This window comes from Sciurus vulgaris, assembly GCF_902686455.1.
Source record: "Sciurus vulgaris genome assembly, chromosome: 7".
Taxonomy (NCBI): domain Eukaryota; kingdom Metazoa; phylum Chordata; class Mammalia; order Rodentia; family Sciuridae; genus Sciurus; species Sciurus vulgaris.
Genome location: NC_136467.1, coordinates 75,783,889 through 75,806,564, shown reverse-complemented (window position 1 = coordinate 75,806,564; position 22,676 = coordinate 75,783,889). Strand labels below are relative to the sequence as shown.

At 39.2% G+C, this 22,676-nt stretch overlaps 1 pseudogene across 1 annotated transcript; it reads left to right on the top strand.

Moving 5' to 3' along the window:
* The first annotated feature begins 19,169 nt into the window (after positions 1-19,169).
* LOC306665843 (THO complex subunit 7 homolog) lies at positions 19,170-20,245 on the top strand (annotated as a pseudogene). Its single transcript has one exon. The product of its transcript is annotated as a THO complex subunit 7 homolog (transcript).
* The last annotated feature ends 2,431 nt before the right edge of the window (positions 20,246-22,676 follow it).

Here is a 22,676-nt window from a genome sequence, read left to right as displayed (position 1 = left end):
CCAATTTGCATATAGCATTTGAATTTAAGAATAACTATGCTCAATAACAATATAAAAGATGTTTTGTTAAGATGACAGATAGAGTACCGAGAAGATTTGAGTATCTGAAGAATTAATAAAGAATTCTTCGTGAAGAAACTTTGATCTGTGATTCTGTAAAAATGCATTGTCACAAAGAAGAAGTACTTTGCTGATCTTCTCTGTAGCCTTGAATATTTTGCTGTGTTTCATGTTTTTCTCAGTGTGCACTTCAGCCCTAAAGAAACTTTTCTATATTCTTTATCCTCTGTATTCATCTTTCCACCTATGAAACATATCGGGTTCTTAATTCCTTTCTCCATTGCTAAGCCAGAATCTCGACAGCTTATTTCCCTTATCTCATTCCAACTCCATGGTGGTAGATTTTCCCATTTCTTATCTCCTTTTTTGAGAAATATGACTTGAAGAATATATTTTGGGATAGGAGGAAGGAATATAAGGAAGCCTTGGGGAAATAAGGCTATGAAGTATTGCCTGATTAGAAAGCTACATGTGTAGGCAGTGGCATGTGACTGTGGCCTGCCCTCTGAACTGGATCATTGCTCATCTATGTCTCTATAATGTTGTTTAAAGGAATCACTTAAAAATTCTGGTAGTCTAAAAGGGCAAACGTTATCATTTACTCTTTCTGAACAGCATCTTCCTTCTTTTAAGATGGATATACTCATGCTGATCAAGCTAATGGATAAATATTTTTGTGCTTTCTACTGTTTAATTTTCAGTGCAACTTGATGCCATTTAAACACTGCATAGAAGCTATTGGTGTACATCCAACATGCACATTTATGGGGTGCCCTCTGTGTACAAATAAAGGCATAAGATTGTTGTGGATAAAGTAATGGCCCTGGTTTATGTGTGGATAGGGTTGTCAGATAACATACAGGACAAACTCTGAATTTCAGAGAAACAATGAACGGTCTTTAAAAATAAAGATATGTCATATGTACTCTTCAGAACTTATATTGATTATTCAGAACCTATTAAATTTACTCATTTATCTGAAATTTAAATTTAATTGGCATCTCTATTTCAATTTGTTAATTCTGGCAATTTTAATTTTGGGAGGCTGTTATATCAATAAATAATCACCAGACAGTGTGATAAATGCCATGACAGGGGTGCTACAAAGCATTCCAGCAGTTCTTTCTATGTTTTTATAGAGAAGTAACTGGTAGAAATGAAGGAGCAGCCTAACACTGATGGGCCAGAAAGCTAGGCTAGTCACAGGGCCCTGCTCCTTGATCCACAGAGACAATTGAGCAGAGGTTTTGTGAAAATCCTGTGTAACCTTACATGTAGAGTCACTAAAATACTTCCTGCTGTAGCTCCCACTCCCACCTCCAAGAAAGTCACTGGTATTGACAGTCTAGGTGTCTACTGGACCAGGTGGTTAGGCAGTTTAACTGCTATGACCCTTTGTCTTTAGCTATCAAAGAAAAGGCAAACAAATATTTGTTTGTTCAATTACTATGGTGCTAAAAATACAGTATTTTTGGTTACCTAGGAAAGATGGGAGAAAAGTCCCTGGATAAGTGGTACAAACTACTCAGCTTCCTGCTCTTGATCAGTCTGGGGTGTGTGTGTGTGGTGTGTGTGTGTGTGTGTGTGTGTGTGTGTGTGTGTGTGATGTGTGGGGAGGTAGGGGCATAAATATGGGTTGGGGCTGGAAGAAACAAGAACCAGATACTCACACAGATTATATTATTTCAGGTCATGTTCAAAAGAATCAATGTTCATTACCTCCATTGATGGTGGAATTTGTTTTCTCCAGATTTGACCTTGGGGCTTGAATGTTAAGGAAATGGACTGGGTTTCATCCAGCAGTCACCTGGAGAGGCTGAATTTGAGTTCAGTCTTAAAGGTCTGGAATTTGAGTGGGCGCAGAGGAGGGAAAAAGGGTGCTACTCACAGGGAGAATAACCTAGTTAAGGGATATTTTAGGGACTGTGAGTGTGTGTGTTTAAGGATCCATCGGGCAGGCTGGCAGGAAGGTGACAGGGTGAGGACATCTGAGAAGATTTAGACTTGGCAGTGGAAAGGTTATTCGTTTACTGATTAGATTTTAGATCCGAAGAGAAAGCTAAAGTAATTCTTCTCACCAAACAGGAAAACCAGTACAGGGAAATTTTTGGGGCATGTCTGTAAAAATAGGGCAAAGCAATGGTTTGAGATAACATCTTGGATAACTCAAGGGCTGTCCCACTTTTGATGGAACTTCTCAGGAACACAGAAAATTGCTTCACAGAAGTTACATTCTTATAATCATATTCTGCCAGAGGCTTCCAGCAGGTGGTATATTAGGGAAAATATTTACATAAAAGAAGATAAAAGAGTCATTTTATTTTCCTCCTAATCCCTGTTATACCTTAATTACCTTATGGAAAAATCGTTTTTGGTTGGTCCTCTTTCTTGCACAGAAATACAGATCATGACCACTGAAAAATGTAACTTCAATCTCTTACTGCAGCAGGAAAATGCATTTTTGTTGGGTTAGGTGTTTCATTAAAGTTTTCTGCAGAGGCTGAATATATTTATCTAAGATTCACAGAAATGCCTCAGGCCAAGACCCTAAAAAAAAAAAAAAGGAGAATCATTTACCTGGAATCTCCTTGGCTCACTTTTAGTTGCTTCTTTTCTTTCTCTTTTTATCTTGCTGATTATTTTATGCCTCTGTATTGCCATAATATTTTCTACTGAACTTTCATTTTAACGGCTCTTAATTCAATACCAGAAGGAGAAATTGTTTGATTTTATTTTTTCTTTGTGGAGTCAGGGTAGGAGATTTATACCAGCATATTAATTTTCCCTGAATTTAAAGCAAGCAGTGGTCCTGAACTCTCAAGACAGGATGACATGGAGAATCTGGATCAGATAGTTATCCAGTGGAGGGAGTTTATACTCATGTTGATTTCCCTTCTTGTAAGTTATCTCCTTATTGCCGAACCAAAGACCTTGAAAGGGTGTTCAGAGGTGTGGAGGTATGGCTTACTGCCTCAGGCAGACACAGACCAGAGTTAGATTCTAGGACCAAACAACCATTTGGGGAAGGGCTCCATAATCCTTTGTAGATGATAAATAAAATTCCCAAAGATGTTCCACCAAGTTTTATGGTCATTGTTTACATAGTCAAGTTAATTAAATCACCAATAATAGCTAGCTCTAGATCTGTTCCTATAGGTATGTGTTAGCCAAAAAGTAGTTGTTTTAAATCATGTTCCTTTTGCACACTTAACATATGTAAAAACAAATATCTGTGCTTCCAAGGGTATTCATCTCTTTTAGAGTTAAAATTGCTTATTTATCTCCCTCTTTCTTTGTTGGTCTTAGTGTTGAATAGTAAACTCGAATTTACACAGGCACAGCACAGGTGGAGTTGCAACCACTGCCTAGTAATTGAAGACTAAAACATTTCACTTGGCATAAATAATTGAGGAGAAGTGATTTTGGGGAAACTTGTATTATCCAAGTAATTTCTTTAAATTTTCTTTTGCACAAGGAAATAGTTCCCTTTGTTTTTGGTCTTATTATAGAAAAAAAAAATGATGACATTAGTCTCTTGAGACCATCTTTTCTACTTTTAGCCAGTGCCTCAGAAACCTCTGTATTCCAGTTTTCAAATTAGGGCTCTTGGCAGCAGTCATTTATATAATAGTGTGAATAAAGTGAAATTCAAAGAGCTGTTTTAAAAGACTGTTGCCACCTCAAACTTTCCTGGTTATGAAAGGTGTCCAGACATTTCTGGTGTGACTGAGCAAGTGAGAGAAGTACTTTGGGTGCTTCGGACTCTCATAATCCCATCCCACAGCTGGCTTTGCTTCCCCTGTCTTTATTTCTGCTCTAAGCATGGAAGGGGAAACTGCTGAGTCCCATTTACTAGCTCTAGGAGTTTTAAAACTATTTCTTGTTCTATCATAATAGTCTCTCTGTGTGTATTGCTTACATACATAAAGGCACACTTCAGTGTTAATTCAGTTGACTCAAAAGAATCTCATGGGGTATAGATAATTACTATCACCCAGTATACTGATGAGGAAACCAGGTCATGCAAATATTAAGTAACTTGCCCAAGGACAAGTGGGTGGAGCTATGAGGTAGTAAAGCCAGATTCACCCTGGCAGTCTGCACTGCTCCTAAGCACTTGGCATAGCTGCCCCTCTGGTAACTAACCACTTGGATACCTATAGATTTTGATCACAAGTGTTATTTTTGTAAGATTTCATGGTTTCCATAATTTGCTAAAATATCTTTCCTCCAGGCTAAATCCTTTAGTGAGTGTCTGGTCTGGGATGACCAAAGCATTAGTTCTCATTCTTGTACTACAAGACTTTGCTAGAGCCCAAGGTCACTGACATTTTTTCTCATACAAAACTCCAAGTCCTATTAACCAGGAATATATGAGATATTTAATCTCAATTTTTTGAAAAAGATATTTCAGGTCCATTAATATTCAGTTTGTGACCCTTTGACTTTTTCTGCCCGTTTTGCTTTTTATTGCTAAATCTCAACTTGGCATTAGGACATTGCTTTAATGAAACTTTGTGTGTGTGTGTGTGTGTGTGTGTGTCCTCAAATAGGTTTTTTTTTTTTTTTAAATTTTATTTTACTGAAGCACAGATTTGAGTTTTGACAACTGCAAGGCTGGTGTGGAGAACTAGGCATGTAGCAAGTCCCTATCTTATACTTGCACTGCATCCCTATGGAACTCTACTATGGTATTTGAAATTTTGGAGACTCCAGGAAGTCTTAGCACCTATACCTTGATAATATTACAAGATGCTATACTGAAAACACAATTTTCAAGTGTATTCTGTTTTTGATGGACTATATTTTAAATGATTTAGGATTGTTTTTGTTTTTGCTGTTTTGTTGTAAATAAATTTTTTACCCACTATAGAGCATTAGTTCACTAGGGATGCTATATACTAAATACTATAGGCTGTGTGACTTAATCAACAGGTATTTGTTTCTTATAGTTCTGGAGGCTGAGAAGTTCAAAATCAAGGTATTCACTGATTTTTTTTTTCACTGATTTGCTCCTGATGAGGGTCCTATTCTGGCTTGGAGACTGTTATCTTCTTACTATGTCGTTATATGACACAGAGAGAGAGAAAGACAGAGACAGAGAGAGAGAGAAGAACAAGCATAAATACCATTATGAGGGCCCCATCCTCATGACTTCTAAGCCTAAGTACCTCTCAAAGATTACAACTCTAAATACCATCACACTGGGGATAAGGACTTCGACAAAGGAGTTTTTGGGGGAACAAAATTCAGTTCAAACTATATAGTATATATCATACATTACTAGTAAAAGTACAGAGCTCAATATATTTTCATAAATTGAACATGCCTGCATAACCAATATCTAGATCAATTTATGGAATATCAACTGTACCCCAAAACCTTCTCTCCCCTTCTCATCAGTACCAGCATCCTCATTTCTAGTATCATTGATTAGTTTTGCCTGCTTCCAAATTTTGATTGTTCTGTGATGAATATTCATAGTAACACTCATCATAAATGCCTAAAGTAAAAAACAATTTGGTGAATATGTGTAACCATTTATGTTGGGTACAAACTTTGAAGTGGGATAACAGAATCAGGAATGTATGTTTCAGCTTTCTAGATAATGCCAAATGGTTTGCCAAATTGGTTGGACTAATTTACACCCCCATGAGTTTGAAAGTTCTTATCGCTCTACAACTTCACCAGTACTTGGTGTTGTCAGTCTTTTTTGTTTTAGCCATTGTAGTGGCATGTGATGATATCACATGTGATTTTAATTTGTGCTTCCTTGATGACTAATAAGTTAAATTTACTTCCCTTCTTGTTTTCTTCACTTTATTTCTTTTTTATGTTTTTGTCATAGGTAACTTTGACTAGGATCCCATGGCTTTTAAATAACTCCACTTGACTTTGCATCATTTGAAGGACTGAGGTGTAAAATTTTAGTCTAAGCCTCCAATTCAATGATATCCTATGGTGCCTGGACTGTCATCAAGCCCCTAATAATAATACTACTTTGGTTGGGTTTTTGACAAAAATATGGTAGTAAGTAATTGTTAAGAATATCATGTATATTAGAATTGACTCTCTTGAGGAACTTAGCTCTAATTCTTTCTTTATTCAACACATAGATCAACCCTGTGGTAGGAGAAGAACTATATGGATCCTCCTAGGCTGGTTCTTCATGGAACTATGAAGATTATTTGAACCTTGTGCTTCTCTGGGTTCCATCGAATAGATAGTTTCATGATTTGTCCTTGTATCTCTTTAGGAATTAATATTGAAAAGATGTGTTTTTAATTGTTATGTCTCTCCCTGCTTTCCCTGAAACCATCAGGACAATGGGACTATACTCTGATAGGATTCTGGAGCATTAATTTATTTTAGCATTGTCATTTCCAGGGTCTTTTTCTCAAATAGTCCTCCTCCTCCTTCTTCTTTTTCAGTATCTGTTTGAATATATCAATCTTTGCTGTTGGTACACCAGCAGAGTTGATTATGAAATTTAAATTCAAGGCAAGGATCTGCAGCTGTGGCAGCAGGTATCTCTATGGTAATCCCATGCAATGAGATATTAAAACTTCCTGCCAAAAACAAGCTACTCTGATAGCACATTGTCCAGAGAACTTTGAGTTCTTTTTGAAATGACACACTAGAACTGCTGTGGACTTAAAACTGTACGCTTTGGAAACCATAGAATCAATCCTTTCCTTAAAAAATATGTTATTTGCAATGCTTTATGGTTGGTGCATCTTTTCTTAAAAATATTTTTGTAACTGTAGGCTTAAACTTCTCTTTGAATTTTGTCTTTAGATTTGCCATCAGGCTGTCCTTGTTTTTAACTTGCAAGAGAAAACAACATTGAGCGACTCAATCTCTTCATGCCAGGTAGCTTTTTGGACACCTGGGACTTGAAAAGGTGCTTCACTTTGATTAGAAGTGTGTCCTGTCATTCTCTATTAGCCAAGCACCAGATAATTATTAGGAACATCTTCTAGGGGTGGGTGAGCCTTTCAGGGGTGGCTGATTCACTTTGGTATCCCTGCCGAGATGGTCATTAAGGAATGTCAGTCAGTGAGGAAATGGGCGCTTGTTCCTCTTGGCATAGAATCAAGACCACTTTATTTCTCTTGGGCCAAAAAAAAAAAAAAAAAAAAAAAAAATCAAACAAAAAATCTTCCCCAAGCCCCTGCAAAAGTCATCAACCATGAGGAGAAAAGTTTGCCTGTCAAACAATCTGGGCTTGAACCACCTGCAGCTCAGTAAACACCATTCCGCAGGAAGCCGGTTCCACCCACCTCTCATTCTCTTGTCCCCATTGTGGTTCCCTGGTAGACGACAGGTCTGCTATTGGATCTCTGTTTGATCTACTGTCACTCACTTATACCTGTGGTTAATTTTGATTGTCCTGCTGGTTGAGGTACTGGCACTCAGCTGTGGCTGTCACATGCTTGTCAGAGGTATGGAAAAACACAACATTTAGTTTTTTCACTGTGTACTCAGAGATCTGAGACTTTTAGGTAAATAACTCTAAAACAACAGTCAACTCTTGTGAGATGAATAAACGTGGCAATTTAGATGTTTATGAGCTACTGTAAATCTTTTCTGCATGGTGCTTTGAAAAGATGATTTTAGATTTTTTTCCCCCCTTCCCTTAGCGCCTAAATTCTTGGAAATAATTGATTTTAGATTATCAAACATAGCTCCTCCAACTTATTTATTTAGAGACTCATCTCAAATGGCATTTTTCAATTTTAAAGAAATGAAACAAAATTTACATTTTTAAGTCATTTGTCATTAGCTAAGACAATAATCTGCTTGGTTTTCTTTATTTTTCTCCTTCCATAGATTGCACTGGGAATTTCCATTTGGAATTTCGTACATTGTTTTTCCTCAGAGGCAGCAGGTAAGAAGACAAGTCAGCTTGCCTTGAGTGTTTCTCTCAGTTACTACAGGGAGAGAAGGGAGCAGGCCAGCTAACCCTGTGGCCTCTTGATAGTCATTCTTAAACTTCAGTGTGTGTCAGAGGGACCTGGGACTCGTCATAAAACACAATCAATCCTCAGATCCCACCTCCAGAGATTCTGAATCAATAGGTTTGGCGTGAGCCTTGGGGAGTCAGCATTTTTTAGTAATACCATAATAGCTCCACAGTGCACAGTCCAGAACTACATATATAAAATACTGATCTGGGTCCTCTTATTCTACCATACTACAACGTTCTTGAAGTAGGGATGGAGACTGGCCATTTTGAACTACGTTAATATTGTAAACAAGAGAAAGGATGTCTCTTTAAAGTTCTAAACTATCTGTCTTAATTGGGTTCTCCAGAAGCAGAGTTTCAGATGGGCATTTCAGATGTAACTGATTTTTCAAAGTGATTTCAAGAGAAAGAGTAAGAAAAATAGGATAAAGCAAGACAAAGGGCAAAATAGGCAGTGATCCCAGTTGGTGGCCAGTTTTGACCTGAGACCACTGGGAGCACTGGGAAACAGATTTTACTACATAGCTGGTCTTATCTGGAAGAAAGGAGGCCAGACTTTTGTAGCCCATGTCAGTCAATTGCTGGTTCTGGGCTTCTGTTGGGTGGATGGGTGATGTAACCTCCTGGATAAGGTGAGTCTAATTTCATAAGGTCATTCCCTTGGGAGAAAGCCTTAGAACTTCCAACAACCAACATTCATGGCAGGTGAGGGATGAGTGCACCATCCAGGTAAAGGGTATGCAGGAGGGATACCATCAGCATCTAGTAACAGCATTGAGCCCCACTGGAGGCTTCTTATAACACTACTCCTGTTCTTGGTCATTCTGACCACTCTTGCTGTAGTACTTGACTTAATAAGCTAGCTACTCTTATGATGCCTTTTCTAATTACAAGGGTAAAAATGGACAGTATCTATACTTGGTGTTTTGTTTTTAAATATTTTTCTTCCTTTGCTTCAGTAGGACTTGTCATCCTGCAGTAAAGTGTAGAAAATATGGCATTCTCCTTTGGCAATTCTGTTTCCTGTCCTCGATAAGAGGAACAACAATTTCAAATATTGAATCATGGATCCTCATGCTGCAGTGAAATCTTAATGTGTTTTACTCAAAACTTCATTTGCAGATGATTTTGTTTCCTGCTTCTCGTAATGATATTGTTTGTGGGGGGAAGTTCCCTTGTTTAGGACTTTCAATGAGAAATACAATGTTCTGGAAACTATCAAGCTGGTTATCATTGGTTAGTTGGCTTTATTAAATAAAATGGCCTCTTGTAAACTGTGTGCTGTGGAACATTAGTGTTCTTTGAACAGTGTTCTACAAAAAGCAAGTTCTATGTTCAGATAATTTTGGTGGCAGTCTTCTTATGATATTCCCCTCTTGGAGATGCACAGAGCACTTTGGCCTATTAAAGTCTCTAAATATCCTGCAGAAAAGAAAACTGCTAATCTTTGGTGAACTGATTGTTTCCCAAACCTATTTGCTCGTGGAAGATCCCGTCATGGATACTTTCTGTTTTTCATGACATGTTATGTTACAGAACTGATGTTCCATAGGACACAGTTTGGGGAATACTGAATAAAACTTTTTTCCTTGTAATGTGTTATCAGTTACCCTGGTAAGCAGCAAACAACTAGTTCCACTCTTTTACTTTGTAAAATCAGCCCCATAATCTTATCTACAATGCAAGGTAAGACTGAAGCAGATTTGGGAATGCGGCAGTCTTGGCGGGGGGGGGGGCGGATAAGGACGGGTTATTTGTTTTTTTTGTGCTGAAGGGGCCATAAAAACAGTAACATATTTAATGAGGCCTCACCATGGATATATTAACTTCCATAAAACATTTTATTCAGCCTAACCTACAATTACTTAATGGACAGCAAGCTTCACAAACTGCTAGTCCCCAGCCTCAAAAGTTTATTAAGCGTCTGGTCTTTTTGGAGTGACTCTGCCAAGTAGAGTCATGCAAGATTAAAAAGATAGAATATTAAAAATTCAGCCAAGACACACCAGGGCTGTCCTGGTGATAACAACTGCAGTGCAATGTTTCTGAATTCATATGGATTCCCATGTTCTCAGGAAAATATACCCTGCCATTCCTCAACATTCTCTTATTAAAAAATTATTTGGATTGTCATAGGTATGTGGCATTTTCCTTTTTTTTTGTTTTTTTTTTTGCATAAGACAGAACCTCTGTGAATTGTGTTCTTGTAAGGAATTTTGAATTATAAAAGAGCAGTGAATGAATATTTATTTAGAAGACAAACAGTCTTTACATTTTTCTGTAGCACTCTGCCCCTCTACTCACACTTTCATACTTACAGAAATCCCTGTGAGAATGGCAGCATTATATATATCACAAAGGTGGCCAAGGACTCTTGGTGGGCTGGTCAGAGCAGCCTGATAGACCCTGGAAGCCTAATTGTTATTCGCTTTGACCTTTATTCTTTTTTGCAGTACTAGGAATTTCCACATGTTAGGCAAGTGCCCTACCATTAAGCTGAGGCACCAGCCCTCACTTTAACCTTTATTCTAAGTGACAAGCTCTCTAGGGTTTTTTTTTTTTTTTCACCATAAGAACATTCTAGAAGGAAATCATAAGATTATTTCCCTCCCTCTATCTTCCTTCCTTCCTTCATGTTTAATTATTTTCTGCCAGTTTATCATCCAGACCTAGTCACAGCTTCCTGATTCCTGAACCATTGCTTAGCAAAAGTTGCTCTTGGATCATGGAAGGGTGGTAAGACTCTATGTGCATGTGTGTGAGGCACAATATGGACTTTCTCTATCAAGAATCCAGATGAACTGAGGACCTTGGATGCCTTGGGCAGGAGGGAGAGATTCTGATAATGCAAATGCTAGAGAGGAAGCTGTTAAATGAATACAGGGGAAGCAGATAATGAGGATCTGGAAAGTGGCTATGTCAGAGGCAGTGGAGAGGACAGGCTGCATTTGAACAAGACTCCTGATATAAAGTTGATTGGTCTGGGTAGGAAAGTATTGGTCAAACTGGGTTCAGATGAAGCCCCCTCCATCTTGGGCCACATAACATGTTTTCCTGCTCTTATCTCTTGTTTCTCTGGTGACTTCTAATTTAGGTGGACTCTAATGTTATTAGAGAAGAGAACAGGGGAGAGAATTGGGTTGGTAAAGTAGGGTGGAAGAGAGTCAGTCAAAAAAAAAGTCAACTTAGCACATGACAAATTCAAAGTGAAATATTTAGAAAGCAATTTGAAATGTCAACCTGAATTTCAGAGAAAGAGAACTGAGATTGAGATCTGAAACCAAATAGTATAAAAAGACCTGGGAATGAATGAGAACATTCAGGATAGAATGAATCAGCCCACACAACTCAGGTGTGTTAGATATCACAGATTTTTAGCACCTATAAAATCAATTTAAGTTCATACTGAGCACCCTTCCTTTTAGTCTGGAAAGAAATGTAATGCCATTTATTTGACTTTACCCTGCTCTTAGCAGTGCTGAGGCATCAGGGTGCAGACTATCCCTGTAGCTTATTTCCAAGGTTGCTATTCTTTTCCTCTCCCACAACCATGCTGCCATGGCTTTGTCTGCCTAGCTTAAACTTCACCAGGCCTTCTGCTTGGGGTTTTGCTATCAACACTGTGAGCCAGAAGGAAGCCTGGCTGCTCTAGGTCCTTGACCTGTCTCTTCCCTTCCTTTTTCCTCTGGGAAGGGTCAGAAAGGAAATGAAGGATGAAGCTCATACTACATTGCTTCTCACATTCTCTCCCATCTTCTCCCCTGAACACCAAGTTCTCTTAAGGACTTAAACATGCTTTTGGCAGGGTGGGGGAAAAGGTGATATGAACTTGCTGGCTATATTTGTTTTTGGACATGATGCATGCCTGCCTGAGGCTATGAAGTTTCAAGTCTGGTACCAGCTTGAATCGAGGGAAGGAAAAACATTCGGGGAGGAAAAAAAAAAAAATAAGATCTCTCAGTTTACAAAGTGGGCTACAGAGTGTGGAGCCAAGAGGGAAGAGAAAGATGGCACCCAGGGAAGAAGCCAGTAGATTGATTTCCAGGGATACATATTGAAAAAAAAAAAAAAAAAAAAAAAAAAAGCCAGGAAACAAGGTAGGGCCCCAGCTGTGATGCAACAAGATGGTGAGGGGACAGCCCATGCAAGAGGAGGGCAAGTGGGTTCCAGGGCCAGCGTCTTACAGTGTGCCCATGGCCCAGCCTGTGGTTAGGAGGAAGTATTGGTCAGATTGGGTTCTGGTGGAGCCACCTGCACCTGTTCAAGACTATGTTGTGCCACTTTCCCCCCTCTTACTTGTTTCTCTGAGTGTCTCCCATATTGAACCACAAGTTCCTTGGGGACAGAACAGTGCATTGTACATTCTTATGACCTTAACCCCTCGCAACATATCTGACATGGAGTGGATTTGTAACTTAGATTTAATTGATGACTAAGAGCCAAGCTTGGGCTGGGGATGTAGCTCAGTTGGTAGACTGCTTGTCCCACAAGCACAAGGCCCTGGGTTCAATCCCCAGCAACACACACACACACACACACACACACACACAGAGTCAAGGTTTTTCAAGAGGATCAGGATTTTATCTGCCCAGAAGTGGGGCTAAATTATTCAAGATCTCTGAGGAATTCCCTTCTCATGGTGCAGGGGCTACGGCAAGAGTGCTGGGACCTCCGTTCTTAGGTTGAGTTACTTTGGTTCCTTGGTCCCAATTCTAAGTATGGTTAGCACTGTGGGTTTGGACATTTGCTCTCCTCCCCCTTATTTGCACCCTAATGCAGACGTGAGGTCATAATATATTGTGGAAAGATTTTAACTCAAGGACACAATTCAGAAATAAATCAATTCTTCACAGATCTATATATTATCAGCATAAGACACCATGAGAAAAACTGGTATATAAAGAGAAGAAGCACAAATACACGAGTCTTATTTTTAAATACTTCCAGTCTAGGAGAGGAGGATTACAAGTCGAGAAATAGTTATAATTCACGGAAAAATAAAAGTGCAAGTGTTAAAAAAATAAAGGAATGGGGAGGGAGTCAGGATTTTTATTTAACTAAAAGATTACGCAAATTTTCCCATTTCTTAAACATTCCAATTAAAAATCATTTTACTGAATCTTGCAAAGTAGAAAGACAATTTTTATAGCATGCTTACACTTTGCAAAAATAAAAATCTTCAAAGCAAAAATAATACAATTTAGGGTGGGGTCTATGGTATTTTGATGATTTATTTCCCCCAAACAAAGAAAGGTTTAAGGAGGGGAGAGAAGATTTTTGAAAAAGAACTAGGATTCACTGTTTCCATTTATGGATAAGTGTATGATTTTTGCCAAGGAATTACACACAGCAGACTGAGTCCTTTTTTAGCTTCTAAATCAAAGTTGGAGAGATACATGGTTTGGAACTATCTCAGCTGTGTTTGAAGTTGCTCAGGGACCCTTAGGTGGAAGGTGGGGTGTAAATCCAAATAAATATTCGGGTTGTTTCATTATTCTTGCGGTGAGTTAGGTTGTCAGGAGCACAGACTGCTGGATGGAATCAGACTGGGAGCAGGAAGGGGAATGCACAGTCACCTGAAGATTGTATTTCACAGCTGCAAACATCCAAAAGAACTTCTGGCAGAGAATTGTCAGCTGTAAATTTACACCCTGCACAGGCAGCCAAGCTTTGTTGGGGGGAAAAAAGCAAATAAAAAACCTCTTGAGTATGTTATTCTTAATGTGTGGTTTCTAAGAGAATCTTAGGTATTTTTAGTAAGCAGGGGGGTAGAGCAGGGGTTGAAAAGGAAGGGGGGGGCTATCAAAATGCTTTGAAGAACCTGTAGATTTTTCTTTGCTTTGTTTTCTCCTCCTAACATGATAATTTTCAGCTTCTTTATAAAACTAGCCATTTGGACAAAGTCATATTTATTGAGTGCTGTGTACTTGGGCTAGGGTTGGTGTTTTGGGGACTGCAGAATAGATGTTTAAGGCTTGGTCCTTGACATTTTGGAATGTCTGTGAAAAACAATCGGGGACTTTCCTTAGAGGTGGATTGATCATTAAATGTTGGACCATGTGGGTTAGAGGGGAGAGCAGGGCAGGTACAACAGTGAGGGCTCTGAGAGAATCTCTGCTGTTTCAGAAGTAGAAATGATCCTTAGGAAAAAGTCTCCCTTTGTCCTTTGAAACAACAGAACAACCAGAGGGAAGAAGAGGCTCAGAAGTTCTGCTTTGCCCCCTGGGAAGTTATGGAAGTTTCTTCCTAGGTACTCAGGCACCAGGAGCACACCTTGACTTTGGCTGCTCAAGGTGAGGTTGTGCCCAGAGGCACCCAAATGGAGAGAAGCAGGCACCAAAGCTTAGAACTCACTTTTTCAGGATCCTTGGTTCTTTTGAAGCTTTGAAACTCAGGCCATGTTCCTGCAGCTAATGGCCATGATCTTGCCCTCTGCTCACAGTCCCTTCTCAGACCTGGTGGAGCTGTCTCAGGTAGGGATAGAAGTCACAAATGATGCCTCAGAGTTTCTGGAGGGCCTGGGCAGTTGCTCAGCATTCTGTTCTCTCTGACAGAGAGACAGCATTCTGTCTTGTCTAACAGAACCAGAGGATCTTGAGGATTTCTCCAGCAGAGGCTGCCCTTGCAAGAGCACCCTGTGCTGGCCAGGTGAGACTCTCTGTCTGAACAGGTGCCTAAATTAGCACGTGGGAGCCCATTCAGGGAGTTCTGCTTCTCCAGACTCCTGGCCTTGAGACATGGGGACTTGTAAGCAAAAGGACCTTGAACTTACCTCTCTCACCCCATCTCCTCACTCAGGCTATTAGGGTGGCTATAAATGCCCCATGGGAATTTGTGTGTCCCCCAGAGATGGCTAATGTGCTCATAAGCAAGTTTTGTCATCAATCATATCATTCAGTTCATCCCTCATAGACTCCTGCCCTGCTCTGAGCAGTCTCTGAGGGCTTGTCCACTTCTAGTACCTCAGTCTCCCTCTGGGCACCGTCCAGGGTGCTGGTATCCTCAAGGTGGCCAAGCTGACAAAAGGAAACATCTCCCACTTCTGGGGACACTCTGCTGGAGGGATTCCAAGACATGGCTGTGCTTGGGTTGAACATGCCTACAGAGTTCTGAGCGAATTAACTCTTGTGATTTTTGCTGGTCACCTCCACCTCCGTAGCCCTCAGGCTAGAGTCCATTGAGAAGTTGGGGTGAGAACAGTTCTGAGGAATAGTCTGTGGTGCTTGTACATGGTGAACTCACCTTATTTTTGGAGGACTAAGACTCTGCCATTGGGTCAAGTTAATCTGTATTTGGCTCCCACTTGGTTAGAATGCCCCGACTGTGGGGGTTCCTTATTCCTGCATGTATCTAGGTCACTAGTTGGTTCTGCTGAGAAACCCCCTCACCCTTTTGAATGAAAACAACCAAACTATTATTTTTGAAATTATTTAAAAATTAATATTTCAATCAAATATACATTAAGGCTTAAAATGAAAAAATATAGTACCATACCATCCAATCCTAAATGCTAGCCCTGGAGTCAACCACTTTCAAGTCTAGCTTTTTCTTCTGGTATTTTACAGTCATATTCTAAGTAATATGATTATAGTTCTGATTTGTTGGTCTGGGGATGACCTTTTAGTTTCTTGTTGCAGTAAATGAAGACTTACTCTTGCATAAACATCTCACTTCATAGTCCCCCAGCTCCCCCAAATAGTACTGTCATAAATTTTGTTGATGTCATTCATCAATGCTTAGAGCATTATAACTGGAAATATTGTTCACTGCACAGTAAGACATCACACCATGCCTCTTATCTTACACAACCCTTTTGGAGTTCATATGTGTCTTGTTTTCAATTTGTTTCCTTTCTGCATGTCCATTGTCATTTTTCTCCAAAGGCTTCTATGTTCCTGTCACACATACTCATCAATATTTTCTGTATCTTCCAAAAATCAATTCCACCTTTCTCTTTCAAAATGTTCCTTTGGAGCTTTATGTCCTTCTTTTCTAGTCTCTATGTATGGCTCTATTTTGGATTCTACTTAGAGCTGTTAGGGGATGGAACGTCTGCCTTTTTTTGTGAAGGTTTTTCCAGGGACTACTTCATTTGCTAGAGTGTGCCTTTAGTGGTTCTCTGATAAGTGGTAGGAAGAAAGTATAAATTCTGAGATCCAAACATCTGAAAATGTCTTTATTTTATGCTCAAACTTCATGGATAGTTTGGAAATAGGCTTTTGTTTTGAATTATGAAGGCACTGCCGCATTTTCTTCTACTTTACATAATTGCTATTGAGAAATCTGATGCCATTTCGGCTCATAATTATTTGTGAGCCACCCATTTTTCTTCTCTGAAGCTTACATTTTTTTTTTCCCTTATACCTGATGTTTAACATTTCACAACAACACGCTCTAGGGTGGGAAAGTGTGATACTTTTCTTCAACCTTTACAGGGGTCAAGGCCACCAGTTCTGTAGCAAAAGACAGGATAACAAAAAAGAAGCATAGAAAATGTATTTAATCAAGTTTTTTCCATATTTTTAAATTGGTACACTATAATTATACATAATGTTGAGAGTCATTGTTACATAGTCATATATTTGCTCAGGTTTCATGTGGCATGGAGCTTTCAGGCATGAACACCCAAAAACCCAGAGAAAACTGTCTATTTTTATGCTTAGGTTTGATGAAGAATGGACAGTCATGTAGAAGTGTGATTGGACAAGTGAGTATGATATAATGGCAACAGACCAAGTGGGGAAAACTCAGTAGGGTCTGTCTGTTCAGATGCTTCCTGGTATGCAGTAGGAACCCTCTGAAATGAGGGATAAGGAGACAGTGACCTTTCTAGGTTTTAAGCTTGCTTTGGGCGAGAGGAATTCTGGTTTCTATGAGTCACTTTGGGCTAGGAAGAAGGGTAATAGGTGGAAGGGCAAAGAAAGACGAGAGAGAGGACCCTGCTCTGAGACTCTCCAAAGTCCTTCAGTTCTAAGTGAGAGCAGGAACCAGAGGTATGCTACAGTTAGGGTGGGGAACTCGATAGCAACAATTCTGTTCCTTGTCCTGCAATGCCCCCACTTCATGTATAAAGTATCTAATGAGCCAGACAGCATATGATCAAGCACATGATTGGCACATGATCCATATCCTGACTGGACAGTTTCTCACTCTGATTGGATGATGTAGCAACTCCCCCTAAAGTCATTAGTAGCGTTAAAACTCATCTCCAGCAACACCCTATAAACCCTGGAGAGTAGCCACCCATCAGAAACCCTCTCTTGGGACCCTCCCATGTGGAGCTGCACTTCTTTTTTGTTTCAAAAATAAATTCTGTACTTGCTCTCGCCCTCCATTGTCTTTGGATTTTGTGAAACTAAGAACCTACACCTCACTGCTTCTCTTAAGTACTCAGAATGTTAGGGTACCTTACTTTGGGTATCATGTTCTGAGTCCCAGCAGTGCCTAGATATAGGTCTTTTCTTATTTATTGAGATCAACCATTTTAGTTTAGAGACATATTTTTTAGTTTGGGAGAACTTTGTTAGGAGAAAATGAAATCTTTCATAATTTCCTCTCTACTCTGTTCTGTTCTCTCTAGAACTCCTGTTAAACACAACGTCCTTGGATTATCTTCTAACTTTTCTCATCTTTGTTTTCCAGTTGTCTGTCTCTTCATCTATTTCTTCTCCATCCCCGTTCCATTTCTTCACTTTATTTATCAACTCTTTCATTTTGCTACGATTTTGGGGGGGGGATGGGGAGGAACAGCATTTTATTTTTTATTATTTTTCACATTTTTAATTGGAACATTATGGTTTGTACACACTGATGGGATTTGTTGTACATATTCATACATGCACACAATAATATAGCAACATAATTTGGCCAATATCAATGTTCTTAATTTCTAAGAATTTCTATATATTGTCCTGATTCTCCACCACGTTCCCATCCCAAACCACCCTTTAATTTTTCTCTTCTGCAGCAGCAAAAATTGAAGGTTTTTTCTTATCTTTCTGAGGATATTATTCATAGTTTCTGTGTGTATTGTTGTTGTATTCTTTTTGCCTGTTTTTGTTCCTCATATTGAAGGTCTTCCTCCAATGTCAGGTCACTCTAGACTGTCCATTCAGATTTAGAGCAAGACACTTAAAGGAGATTGAAATCTCTGTGTGTTGGGGTGTGTGTGGGGGGGAAGGCTTGTGGGCTTGAAGGATTCCTGTGTAGGGTGGCCAAATGGCAAGTCAGCCTTGACCCTGGAAGTCTGAAGTTCCCCTCTTATCTTTCTTGCCAGTATCTGAGGACACTTTTTGTTTTTATTGCTTTTGTTGATGCTGTTTTTGGTTTTGTTTTCAGCTATTCAGTTTCTTTAGAGAAGGATCCTTGCCTTCTCTGCTTGAGAAGTTTAGACTGTCTACTGACTTCTTTTTTGAACCAGAATCAGGAAACGAGACTAAGAAGTCCCACATTTCACAATAAAGATTGTCACTTAATCTCCTTATTTTTATTTCGTGTCTACCCTCCCCACTGACACATACGGTAGTGGCCACTGAGACTTGGAATCAATTTCACCAGAAAAGAATCCTGTGGTCCTAGTGTGGGCAAGGAAGTGGTGCAGGGAAAACTGCGTATGGATTTGTTGCCATGCCTTGTGGACTGCCCTGAGGTGCCCTCCTGCTTCTCTGCCCACTTGTGCTTTGGTGACACAGATTTACTGTGGTTCTGTGTACCAATGGCCCTCATTTCTTTTCAGTATTCTCCTATTTTCAGTGGCTTATCTGTACCTTCTTCCTTCTTGCTGTATCAGAACCATACTTCCATCCCTTTACCATTATTTAAAGGTTTGTTGAAACCTCTGGTCTGCTGATAGCTCCATAACCAGTCATTTGAAATCTTTTAAATCCCTTTGCTGTCATTGATGGAGTTTAGGACACAGTCCTATGGATGCATCATTCTGCCATGTTTAACCTGCTGTACCACATTTTGAAGATCTTGTCTAATTTATGTTCTATTAAAAACCAAGTTCTGCTCACTTTCAAACTAGCTGTGTGACCTTGAGTAAAGTACTCAAACTCTCTGGGCTTCGGTTTATCCCCTGTATAGGCAGTAATAAAAACCTGTAAACAGGCTGCTGCCGCGTACGCCATGGGAGCGTGACTGACAATGAAGTGATATGGAAGCGTCTCCTCATTGATGGAGATGGTGCTGGAGATGATCGAAGAATTAATTTGCTAGTAAAAAGTTTCATTAAGTGGTGCAACTCTGGATCCCAAGAAGAAGGATATAGCCGGTACCAACGTATGCTCAGTACACTGTCTCAATGTGAATTTTCAATGGGCAAAACTTTGCTAGTGTATGACATGGTTCTCAGAGAAATGGAAACGTATGAAAAAATTTACAAAGACATAGAATGTAGCATTGTTGGAGCTCATGAAAAAGTTGCTGAGTGCAAAAAGCAGATTTTTCAAGCAAAACAAATACAAAAAATTGCCAAGAATATGATGCTTTTGCAAAAATGATCCAGCATCATCCAGACAGGCATGAGACATTAAAAGAATTAGAGGCTCTGGGAAAAGAATTAGAGCATCTTTCTCATATTAAAGAAAGTGTTAAAGATAAGCTGGAATTGAGATAGAAACCGTGTCATGTTCTTCTTACTACCATTCATTAACTTCAGCAAACATTGGAAAATGACAAAAAGCTCTCAGAGGTAGAAGCTCAAGAAACACGTATGGAAGCAGATCCTAAGCCATAGGCAGGTGAATCACCATTCCCAAGAATATTGAAAGAGCTATGTGATCTTAGTGTGTTTAGAATTTGTTGAGCTCTTAACATATTTGAAGTTTTGGCAGTGAAGTACTTTGCTTTTAGATATTAATGCACCTCTCATTTATATTTCTTCACACAAAGGAAAATGGCTTCAGTATATATTTGTTTTTATTGAAGTGCATTTTTCATTTTTAAAAGGTAGGAAGCAACACCCAAGAATGTTTAATAAAATGTCTTCAAGCTATGGTGTTCGTGTCCATTAGTAACTGGTAACATTGATTGCCTTACAAAATAAGTGAAGATGTGAAAATGTGGCATTTCTAGGATGTACATGGGATGATGAGTCCGTTTGTGGAAATCATTACCACTTTAGAAAATGAAATCCATGAATAGGCTTCTGGAGGGCCATGAACCTGTGAAATTACATGTAAAATGTTTGTGGTGTATGCTTACTGTGGAAAGATGTTAAGAATCACTGGTGTCAGAGGTAATTACAAGAGCCAAAGTAAATCCATATGCATAGCCTCCTATAGCTCTCTCTAGTACTTGAGGAATGTGGTTGCTAAATATTTTCTTTTGTTTTTCTCTACTGTTTTGGCCTTTAGAAGTCATTTTCAATCAAAACACATATTAATAAAATGAAAAGTTATTTAAAGTAAAAAAAAAAAAAACCAAAACAACAACAACAACAACAACAACAACAACAACCTGTAAACAGCAAAGCAAGTTACTATGGTTAAAATGTGATTAGGTATATGGGAGAAAAAAAAAGTAGATAGAAATAGAAGACATCATGAGTAAAACTAAGAAACAAAATAACCTTATTTTATAAATGGAAAAGAGCCCTTTCTTTCTGATATCCTGCCTTCCTCTATGTTGATGTGTCCAGCATAGGGATAAAGATGTCCAGTAATAACCTTCTACTTATTTTGATCCAAATTCCTTTTCTCTCATTTCCACACAGCATGACTCTTGGTTTCATCCCCAACTTCACCCTTGGATACCTTAAGGAAAGTATAGGCTGTCTCTAGTGTTTTTGGTCTCAGTTTGAGACCTCTCTTAAAATTTTTCCATTTAATTGCAAATTTATGTTCTAACATTGTAAATCCACATCCTCCTGCATTGTCTGTTGGGCTATATTGCTTGTATAAATCTAGAACAACAGTAGAAAAAATGAAATGAAATGCTAAGCACAGTCATATTTTTGTAACATAAATTGCAACTTGCTGGAATCTGTGCCATTATAAGGCACACAATTGATTACTGTGAGGGCGAAATATGCACCCCCTCCCCGTCTGCTTTCTGATTGTGCTGTGAGGGAAGCAGCTCTCCCTGTCCTTCCCTGATGATGTGCTGCCTCACCTTGGGCCCAGAACAATGTAATGGGCCATCAATGAGGAAGAGCTTTGTCAACCATAAAAAGGATTTGCTGTCGTTCTTGTCTTTCTCCCCTGAACTTTTTGCTCATTTGTGAAGTAAGCTGTTGAGAGTTTTAGTTTTGCTATGGCAGCCTAAGTTCACCATAGCCTGTCCCTCCCACTAATTGCAATTAAAATCTCAGGATAAAATTAACCCCCCCCAAAACAAAAACAAAAACAAAAACAAAACCCCAACAAGCTACCTAGAGACACTGAAAAACCTTATATGTCATTGAATTTAGCAACCAGCCACATGGGGTGTCTGAGGGACTCCAAATGTAGGGCTCTACTGCCCTGATCTACATGTATTCCATCCAGTGCCTGATTCTGACTTGAAGGTGAACCTCAAGATGAGAGTGATAAGTATAAGGAAACAAAATACAAATATTCCCTGAAATGTTAACACCCTTGAATATCCTTATTAATTTGCAATTTTATTACAAATTAGTTTAACAGAAGGGACTTGAATCCTATGAACAAGGCCGGTGTTGTGGTTTGGTTGTAGGTGTTCCCCCAAAGCTATTGTTAATCTAGGAATATTCAGAGGTGAAGTGATTAGATTGTGAGGTATATAACTGGATCAGTTCATCCTAGTTTGAATGAACTGACTGGTTGGTAACTGTAGGGAGGTGGGGACCCCGCTGGAGGAGATGGGTCGTTAAGGGCATGCCCTGGAAGGGTTGTTCTTCCTGTGGCCCCTTCTCCCCTTCACCCTGCTTTTCTGACTGTGCCACAAGGGGAGGAGCTTCCTCCTGTCCCCCACACCCAACACAGGGTAGGCAGCTTTACTTGGGCCCAGAGCAATGGAATCGGCCAGCTTTTGAAATGAGACCTCTGAAACCATAAGCCCCAAGGACACTTTTCCTCCTCTAAGTTGTTCTTTTTTTTTTTTTTTTCAGTTGTAGATGAACACAATACTTTTATTTTATTTATTTATTTTATGTGGTACTGAGTATAGAACCCAGTGACTCACATGTGCTAGGCAAGTGCTCTGCCACTGAGCTACATCCCCAACCCAACTAAGTTGTTCTTGTCAGGTATTGGTCACAGCAACAAAAAGCGAACTCAAATACTCAGATTTGGGGTCCATTTTATCTATCTTGTTGAGCAAACACCAAATATTATCCTGTTTGTACTTCTAACTGAGAAATGCGGGAAGCTCTTTAAAATCTTAGAAGTAATAGTCTTAAATTACAAATTGGTGATAATGTAGCTCCATCAAAGTGGGCCATTTCTTGCTAAAAAATTATACATGAATGAATGAATGAATAACAAACTGTTTTGTGGTTTTTCAAAATAAAAACACTATTTTATACCCTTGATATTCTAAGGTAGGAAGCTAGGGATTTTCTCCATGAAAAAGAGAATTTAAAGAATCCTAGAGCTTTCATACTTTAGGTAAGAATTAAAATATTCTTTATAATAGGTCCTAGCAATATCCTTTTTTGTCTTTGTAAGTCAAATGATTTTATGCCCTC